Source organism: Tribolium castaneum, unplaced genomic scaffold (assembly GCF_031307605.1).
Source record: "Tribolium castaneum strain GA2 unplaced genomic scaffold, icTriCast1.1 ptg000044l, whole genome shotgun sequence".
Classification (NCBI taxonomy): Eukaryota; Metazoa; Arthropoda; class Insecta; order Coleoptera; family Tenebrionidae; genus Tribolium; species Tribolium castaneum.
In genome coordinates this window covers 45,001-55,000 of record NW_026986642.1, presented here as the reverse complement: position 1 = coordinate 55,000, position 10,000 = coordinate 45,001, and the positions used below count along the sequence as shown (strand labels likewise).

Here is a 10,000-nt window from a genome sequence, read left to right as displayed (position 1 = left end):
TGGCACCCTCTATGGGCTGTGGCCCCGTTCAAGATGGACTTGGACGCGTCGCACAATCTCGGGATGACGGATCCTCCCTAACACCACATTTCCCGGCGTCCGGTTTCGGCCGCGGGATTCGGTGCTGGGCTTTTTCCTGTTCGCTCGCCGCTACTAAGGAAATCCTAGTTAGTTTCTTTTCCTCCGCTTAATAATATGCTTAAATTCAGCGGGTAGTCTCACCTGCTCTGAGGTCGCAAATATAAATTTGCCTTTATTTTGTCAGACGATAATTACACGTATTCCGTTTATATGGCTGCCTCCAAACAATTTCAAACATCGATCTGACGTCGTTGCGAGAATGTTGTTGTTGTTAATTATAGTGCATAAAATATGCATATAAACAACTTTAACGTCTCGGACACGACGATCGCTTCGTTCGAAATTTAAGCGTTGTGGCTGCTTTTTAATATCGGACGTGCTACGTCTAAACCAACTTTCACCAACAAACTAATAAGAATGTCAGCCGCTATTGCGTTTTAGGATGCCGCGTTATTTTTTATATTGTTTTTATTGTTGTCTACGTTGCATAATATTTTATTATGACAACCGACAATCAATTAACAATTATAGTAACGCGTCATATTTGCACCCAACACGCTCCGACGTAATTGTCTACACAACATTGTGCGCTGTGTTTAAGACAAAAACCGAGCAGTCTTTGAAATTGACACGACCCTCAGCCAGGAGTGGTCCGGGAACAGTATATCCGAGGACCGCAATGTGCGTTCGAAATGTCGATGTTCATGTGTCCTGCAGTTCACAAGTTGACGCGCAATTAGCTGCGTTCTTCATCGACCCACGAGCCAAGTGATCCACCGTTCAGGGTAATCTTTTCAAACAAATTTAAAATATTATTACATAACGCACCGTTCCACATCGAAATCGTTTCATCATCACACAACAACAAAAATAACTACTTAAGGTTATTACAATTGTGATGTATATGTGAGAAACGGACCAATCGAAAGAAACGTTCGGCGTTATATTTTATAATATTTTATTTAATTAAAGTGGCATTTGTATCTACTTATCGAAAAGAGTATGCAGTTATAGTTTAAGTTTACATAAAGAATAACCCGATGATATTAACGTTTTATAAATACGTATATATATCTATTAGGTTTTTTTTCTCTATCAACTTTGTCTATAAAACTCTGCTCCTTTTGCGATAAGCATTATGTATATTTATTAAATAGAAAATATGTCGAAAAACCAGACGTTTTCTTCAAACAAACGCCACAGCTACAAACTTAATCACAACAATATTTACCAAACAATACAATTGTAGGGTGTTTTGTGTGATACGTCGTTTGGTGGGCATTCTAAGAACGTCCGTCGACATAAAAACGAATCAAAAGAAAAGCACAGGCAGTGCAAAACGTTCCTTCGTCAGTCGGGCGTATATCATTTAAAACCCACAGAATCTAAAAAAGTTAATAAATAAACTTTTTTATTTAGATTCCTACGGTTCGTCGCGTCGTTAAAGTAAATTATTACTTCGACGCATGCGGAACCCAGGTACCCGAAAACCGTAAGCCTAAGCGTTTTTTTCCAAACATCACTCTCTATCGATAAAGTAAATTGATTTTATGTATTTATAAATGTGCGTTTGTATGTATAGTAGTATAGTAGTAGTATATTTTGTTATTGGTTGTTTCGAGCTTTTTATTGTTATAAAACGTTTTTGTAGTCTTGTACATAAAGTACAGACGAATAGACAGCCCCTATTATTATTTATTAATAAACTCCAACCATTTACAAATTAAATTACAACTACAACATCTCTTTTACACATTAATTATACACCATCTTTATTTTCTTTTTTCCGAAGCGAATACGATGAAGAAAATACGCAAAGACTGGCTTACAAAATCGTAAGCCTAAGCGTTTATTTTTCAAACATCACTCACCATCGGTAAAGTAAAATGATGGTATGTATAAATGTGTGTTTGTATGTACAGTAGCGTAATAATTTTGTTGTTGGTTGTTTCGAGTTTATTTATTATTATGGTTTGTATGTATAAAGTTTTATTCGTGTACATAAAGTACGATCGTATTGGCAGACACCATTATTATTCATTCTTGTTTGTTATTATAAATAACTCCAACCATATACAAATACTACAACAACAACAACAACATCTCTTGCACATTAATTATACACCACCACTGTATTAGTACTTTTTTTCGAAGCGAATACGATGATGGAAATACGCTAAGACCGGCACTGCGAAAGCAATAATAAAACGTTAGCACATAACCATCTTTCGACAATATTGATTCGTGTTAATGTTCAAAAAAATTCTTCGAAAACGTCGTTTACGGCACGTTTACAATCGATTTATAAAATAAATCGAAAAACGTAACAACAGATCCGCTTAATGCAAGACGACCCGTTGTTGCTTTTCCGTTCGACGCATAATGAAGAATTTTGTATGAGAATTGATCATCATACGAATAGTGTATGTATGTGTGTGTTTTTTGTTGATCAGCACAGACAAAATGTGTGTATGTGTGACAACTAAACAACAACATTTACACGTTAATGATCCTTCCGCAGGTTCACCTACGGAAACCTTGTTACGACTTTTACTTCCTCTAAATGATCAAGTTTGGTCATCTTCCCAGCAACATCGGCAACGTCGAAACGCCACCGCGCACCGGTCCGAAGACCTCACTAAATCATTCAATCGGTAGTAGCGACGGGCGGTGTGTACAAAGGGCAGGGACGTAATCAACGCGAGCTTATGACTCGCGCTTACTGGGAATTCCTCGTTCATGGGGAACAATTGCAAGCCCCAATCCCTAGCACGAAGGAGGTTCAGCGGGTTACCCGGACCGCTCGGTCAGGGAGGACACGCTGATTCCTTCAGTGTAGCGCGCGTGCGGCCCAGAACATCTAAGGGCATCACAGACCTGTTATTGCTCAATCTCGTGCGGCTAGAAGCCGCCTGTCCCTCTAAGAAGAATTGTTTGTACGCCGACAGTAAAAACCGCACATAGAGACCGGGCGAACCCGGCTCCAGCGGGTATTTGGGATGTCGAAATACGCCTATTTAGCAGGCTAGAGTCTCGTTCGTTATCGGAATTAACCAGACAAATCGCTCCACCAACTAAGAACGGCCATGCACCACCACCCACCGAATCAAGAAAGAGCTCTCAATCTGTCAATCCTTCCGGTGTCCGGGCCTGGTGAGGTTTCCCGTGTTGAGTCAAATTAAGCCGCAGGCTCCACTCCTGGTGGTGCCCTTCCGTCAATTCCTTTAAGTTTCAGCTTTGCAACCATACTTCCCCCGGAACCCAAAAGCTTTGGTTTCCCGGAAGCTGCCCGCCGAGTCATCGGAGGAACGTCGGCGGATCGCTAGCTGGCATCGTTTATGGTTAGAACTAGGGCGGTATCTGATCGCCTTCGAACCTCTAACTTTCGTTCTTGATCAATGAAAGCGTTTTTGGCAAATGCTTTCGCTTCTGTCCGTCTTGCGACGATCCAAGAATTTCACCTCTAACGTCGCAATACGAATGCCCCCATCCGTTCCTATTAATCATTACCTCGGGGTTCCGAAAACCAACAAAATAGAACCGAGGTCCTATTCCATTATTCCATGCACACAGTATTCAGGCGAAGTTTTAGCCTGCTTTAAGCACTCTAATTTGTTCAAAGTAAACGTGCCGGCCCACCTCGACACTCAATGAAGAGCACCGCGGCGGGATTGAGTTGGGCCGCCCTCTCGAGCTAAGCCCACCGGCAGGACGTCCCGCGAAACGCCAGTTAACACCGCGAACGATGAACCGGCGGCGCGGGACACAAATTCGACTACGAGCTTTTTAACCGCAACAACTTTAATATACGCTATTGGAGCTGGAATTACCGCGGCTGCTGGCACCAGACTTGCCCTCCAATTGATCCTCGTTAAAGGGTTTAGAGTGTACTCATTCCGATTACGGGGCCTCGGATGAGTCCCGTATCGTTATTTTTCGTCACTACCTCCCCGTGCCGGGAGTGGGTAATTTGCGCGCCTGCTGCCTTCCTTGGATGTGGTAGCCGTTTCTCAGGCTCCCTCTCCGGAATCGAACCCTGATTCCCCGTTACCCGTTACAACCATGGTAGGCGCAGAACCTACCATCGACAGTTGATAAGGCAGACATTTGAAAGATGCGTCGCCGGTGCGAGACCGTGCGATCAGCGTAAAGTTATTCAGATTCACCAAGTTGTACGATGACGGCGAAACCGCCACCGATTGGTTTTGATCTAATAAAAGCGCTCCTTCCGTCTCCGGTCGGAGCTCTGTTTGCATGTATTAGCTCTAGAATTACCACAGTTATCCAAGTAAATGTGGGTACGATCTAAGGAACCATAACTGATTTAATGAGCCTTTCGCGGTTTCACCTTAATTTGGCTTGTACTGAGACATGCATGGCTTAATCTTTGAGACAAGCATATGACTACTGGCAGGATCAACCAGGGAACTGTGTTTTTGTGTTTTTTGAGACAGACGAGAGAATAAAATACTCATCATCATCGTTTATAAAGATGAAGAATATGCGCGTTTGTGCGAAACAATCTAACATATAAGAAAGTAACGCCACGCTATTTCTTCTTTTCTTCGTACGATATAGTCGTTAAACACCACAACACATATATCGGTCAATAAAGGCATAATAATAATATTTATAATATTATTTTTTACCTTTGCCGATTTAAAAGTTCAAACATTCTCTTCACTCTTCGCAAGATTGAATGCGACGTGAATTTATGAAATTCTTTCGAATCCATAAACGTTACGAATATTATATAAATATTCTCGCTCGGATATTAGAGAGTTGACGCATTTATTATTTTTGTTTGTTTAAATCACAAACATTTGTTAGTTCAACAAAGTTTGATTGCATAAGGACCGCCAACGTAAGAGAATACGTTTTGCCGCATCCGCAATCTCGCTGTGGGGAACTGGGCGAGCCACAAAATCACAAAATAAAGCAATCTCGCAAGCAAAGCCCTATTCGAATTCGATAGCGGAAATGTGCGATAAACGTCGATAAATTGGAAGCAAATGCAGAACGTATACATAATCGGTCGTTTTGTCGTCGTCATTTATGATAAACTTCGACTAAACCGTTACACCGTTCATATCGCCTCACTCAACGCATCGACACACACCACTACCATACATATACCAGCGCGACACCGATCGAGGCAGCCGCTCGGTATTGGATATGCGCACCGCTCCACTGACATAGCTCCACAGGCGACGTCTACCGAAGCGCACAGCTCTATAACTATAAGGCATACACACAAAGGGGAGAAAATATTTTAAATATTGATAATATTAAAAAGTCATATTTTATATTTAAACCATTATAAAATTTAATTATAAAAACGTTTGTTTAAAAAAAAATTATTAATTAATAAAAACAAAATTATTCTAAGCGCCGTACTTCGTAAACGTCGTACTTCGTTCGTCGTATGTGCAAAGTCAAATGAATGCTGTAGTTAGTCGCAGTTGGAACGTCTGAATGTCGTACAACCTAACAATAATTTTGAGTGCCCTAATGTGTAGACGTCGTACTTCGCGAACGTCGCACTTCGTAAACGACGTACTTCGTGAACGTCGCACTTCGTGAACGTCGCACTTCGTAAACGACGTACTTCGTGAACGTCGCACTTCGTAAACGACGTACTTCGTGAACGTCGTACTTCGCAAAGGTTATGCAATATTCATACACATTTGGTGTATTGCAAGTTGCATTTTAATAAATATTATGCATTTTTATGTTTTAATTTAATATCTAGGCCAAAATACTAAGTTTATTTAATTGTTAAATGTGTACGTTTATTTACAGATACGTAATTTACATAAAAATTTGTTTTTTTTTATTATATGCAAACTACAAATAAAATATTTAATATTTTTGAACGTTGTACTTCGTGTAAGTTATGCAATATTGATACAAATTTAGTGTATTGCGGGTCGCAATAATATTAATTTATACTTGAACGTAGTACTTCGTGAAGGTTATGCAACATCAGTACATATTAAGTGTATTGCAGGTTGCATTATTATTAATTTATGTTTTCTCACTTTTTACCTTAATATAAAAATAATGTAATATTTTTGGACGTCGTACTTCGTAAAAGTTATGCAATATTGATGCACATCTGTTGTGCTGCGGGTTGCATTTTATAAATTTAATGTATTTTTATGATTTACTTTAATGTCTAGGCAAAAAAACAATTTTGATTAGTTGCTAAATGTTTACATTTATTTAGAGATACGTAATTTGCAAAAAAATTTGCTGTTTTTTTTATTATATACCACAGAAATAAAATTCTTTAATATTCTTGAACGTCGTACTTCGTGTAGGTTATGCAATATTAATACAAATTTAGTGTATTGCGGGTCGCAATAATATTAATTTATATTTAAACGTAGTACTTCGTGAAGGTTATGCAACATCAGTACATATTCAGTGTATTGCAGGTTGCACTATTATTAATTTATGTCTTCTCACTTTTTGCCTCAATATAAAAAAAATTTAATATTTTTGGACGTCGTACTTCGTAAAGGTTATGCAATATTAATGCACATCTAGTGTGCTGCGGGTTGCATTCTATAAATTTAATATATTTTTATGTTTTACTTTAATATCTAAGCAAAAAAACAATTTTGATTAGTTGCTAAATGTTTACATTTATTTACAGATACGTAATTTGCAAAAAAATTTGCTGGTTTTTTATTATATACCACAGAAATAAAATTCTTTAATATTTTTGAACGTTGTACTTCGTAAAAGTTATGCAATTTTGATACACAATTAATGTATTGTGGGTTGCATTATTATTATTTAATGTTTACGTTTTACTTCATTACTTTGTGAACGTCGTACTTCGTTTGTACTATGAACGCTGCATTTCGTCGCAGTCGGAAGCAACTGCAAATAATCGTCTTACAAGAAAATCGTGATTTTGAGTGCCGTACTTTGCAAACGTCGTACTTCGTCTGTACTATGTACAAAGTCAATTGAACGCTGTTATTCGTCGCAGTCGGCAGCAAGTGCAAATAAACGTCGTACAAGAAAATAATGATTTTGAGTGCCGTACTTCGCAAACGTCGTACTTCGTCTGTACCATGTACAAAGTCAATTGAACGCTAAACTTCGTCGCAGTCGGAAGCAACTGCAAATAAACGTCTTACAAGAAAATCACGATTTTGAGTGCCGTACTTCGCAAACGTCGTACTTCGTCTGTACTATGTACAAAGTCAATTAAACGCTGTACTTCGTCGCAGTCGGCAGCACGTGCAAATAAACGTCGTACAAGAAAATCACAATTTTGAGTGCCGTACTTCGCAAACGTCGTACTTCGTCTGTACTATGTACAAAGTCAATTGAACGCTGTACTCCGTCGCAGTCGGCAGCACATGCAAATAAACGTCGTACAAGAAAATCACGATTTTGAGTGCCGTACTTCGCAAACGTCGTACTTCGTCTGTACTATGTACAAAGTCAAATGAACGCTAAACTTCGTCGCAGTCGACAGCAAGTGCAAATAAACGTCGAACAAGAAAATCATGATTTTGAGTGCCGTACTTCGCAAACGTCGTACTTCGTCTGTACTATGTACAAAGTCAATTGAACGCTGTACTTCGTCGCAATCGGCAGCACGTGCAAATAAACGTCGTACAAGAAAATCACGATCTTGAGTGCCGTACTTCGTAAACGTCGTACTTTGTCTGTACTATGTACAAAATCAAATGAACGCTGCATTTTGTCGCAGTCAGAAACAAAGCAAACGTCGTGCAATGAAACAATAATTTTGAGCGCTGCATTTGTGAGCGCCGTACTTCGTTTGTTACTTTATGGTCACATGAACGTCGTATTTCATCGCACAGAGCACCATACTTAATGCACTTAAATGAACGTTGTACTTCGTACAAGTTAGGCAATATTAATACACATTTGGTGTATTGCGGGTTGCATTATTAATTTACAAAAATAGCTATGATTTTATATACAACTAAAAATAATTCATAATATTTAAACGTCGTACTTCGTAACACTAATACAATATTTAAACAAATGTAGTACTTCTTGAATATAGGCAATTTTCATACACGTTTACTGTGAAACGAGTTGCGTTACAATTAAAGTATACGTAGTACTTCGTGGTTTTAGGCAACTTTAGCGCGCGTTTCGTGTATTGTTGGTTGCATACCTTTAAACAAAATGATTGTGTCATCACTATTTTACCACATGAGCAATCGTGACTTATTATATGCAGTAGTTATTAAGCAGTGAATGGTGCAAGGCGAGCGCTATGTGCTAGGCGAGAGCTATGTGCTAGGCGAGAGCTATGTGCTAAGTCCGTAGAACGAAGTATGTCGTTCGAATAATTTGCTGGCTTTCTTCTACTCTTCCTCTCTCTCTCTCTCTCTCTCTCTCTCTCTCTCTCTCTCTATCATCTATCTTCTTCCTTTTAATTTTTTTCTTTCTTTTTCTCTCTCTCTCTGTCTTCTTTCTCTTTTCTTTCTCTTTCTTTCCTCTTTCCTCTTTCTTGTATTATTCATCTCTTACTCTATTACTCTTACTCTTTAAGACTAATTGGTTTCTATCACTATCACCAACCACACCATCGTCTTTTTGTTACTTGAGAGAGAGAAATAAGGCTGTACACTACTAAAGTGTATTAAATTGTGGTGAGAAGAGTGAGAGTTTTTAGAGAGGTAAATTTATTTGTAATGATAAAATAGAGTAAGTTCATGTTGGTTAGCCCAAGTTGCATTGCATACTAGAAATTTTTATATAAACAATGTGTACCTGGCTGTGTGTGTATTATGCTGTGTGTGTAATATTATGCATTTTTATGTTTTAATTTAATATCTAGGCCAAAATACTAAGTTTATTTAATTGTTAAATGTGTACGTTTATTTACAGATACGTAATTTACATAAAAATTTGTTTTTTTTTATTATATGCAAACTACAAATAAAATATTTAATATTTTTGAACGTTGTACTTCGTGTAAGTTATGCAATATTGATACAAATTTAGTGTATTGCGGGTCGCAATAATATTAATTTATACTTGAACGTAGTACTTCGTGAAGGTTATGCAACATCAGTACATATTAAGTGTATTGCAGGTTGCATTATTATTAATTTATGTTTTCTCACTTTTTACCTTAATATAAAAATAATGTAATATTTTTGGACGTCGTACTTCGTAAAAGTTATGCAATATTGATGCACATCTGTTGTGCTGCGGGTTGCATTTTATAAATTTAATGTATTTTTATGATTTACTTTAATGTCTAGGCAAAAAAACAATTTTGATTAGTTGCTAAATGTTTACATTTATTTAGAGATACGTAATTTGCAAAAAAATTTGCTGTTTTTTTTATTATATACCACAGAAATAAAATTCTTTAATATTCTTGAACGTCGTACTTCGTGTAGGTTATGCAATATTAATACAAATTTAGTGTATTGCGGGTCGCAATAATATTAATTTATATTTAAACGTAGTACTTCGTGAAGGTTATGCAACATCAGTACATATTCAGTGTATTGCAGGTTGCACTATTATTAATTTATGTCTTCTCACTTTTTGCCTCAATATAAAAAAAATTTAATATTTTTGGACGTCGTACTTCGTAAAGGTTATGCAATATTAATGCACATCTAGTGTGCTGCGGGTTGCATTCTATAAATTTAATATATTTTTATGTTTTACTTTAATATCTAAGCAAAAAAACAATTTTGATTAGTTGCTAAATGTTTACATTTATTTACAGATACGTAATTTGCAAAAAAATTTGCTGGTTTTTTATTATATACCACAGAAATAAAATTCTTTAATATTTTTGAACGTTGTACTTCGTAAAAGTTATGCAATTTTGATACACAATTAATGTATTGTGGGTTGCATTATTATTATTTAATGTTTACGTTTTACTTCATTA

At 37.2% G+C, this 10,000-nt stretch overlaps 3 non-coding genes across 3 annotated transcripts in view; all 3 read right to left on the bottom strand.

The window, feature by feature from the left end:
* The window catches only part of LOC135267499 (large subunit ribosomal RNA), a 4,220-nt gene extending 3,984 nt beyond the window's left edge, over positions 1-236 (bottom strand). Inside the window, exon 1 of the ribosomal RNA XR_010335919.1 lies at positions 1-236. This exon is cut by the window's left edge and continues 3,984 nt beyond it. This is a non-coding gene — a ribosomal RNA (large subunit ribosomal RNA).
* Positions 237-712: 476 nt separating this feature from the next.
* On the bottom strand, positions 713-869 carry LOC135267493 (5.8S ribosomal RNA). Its single transcript, XR_010335913.1, has one exon. It is a non-coding gene; the product is annotated as a 5.8S ribosomal RNA (ribosomal RNA).
* A 1,716-nt stretch (positions 870-2,585) lies between these two features.
* LOC135267488 (small subunit ribosomal RNA) lies at positions 2,586-4,508 on the bottom strand. Its single transcript, XR_010335908.1, has one exon. It is a non-coding gene; the product is annotated as a small subunit ribosomal RNA (ribosomal RNA).
* Positions 4,509-10,000: the final 5,492 nt, after the last annotated feature.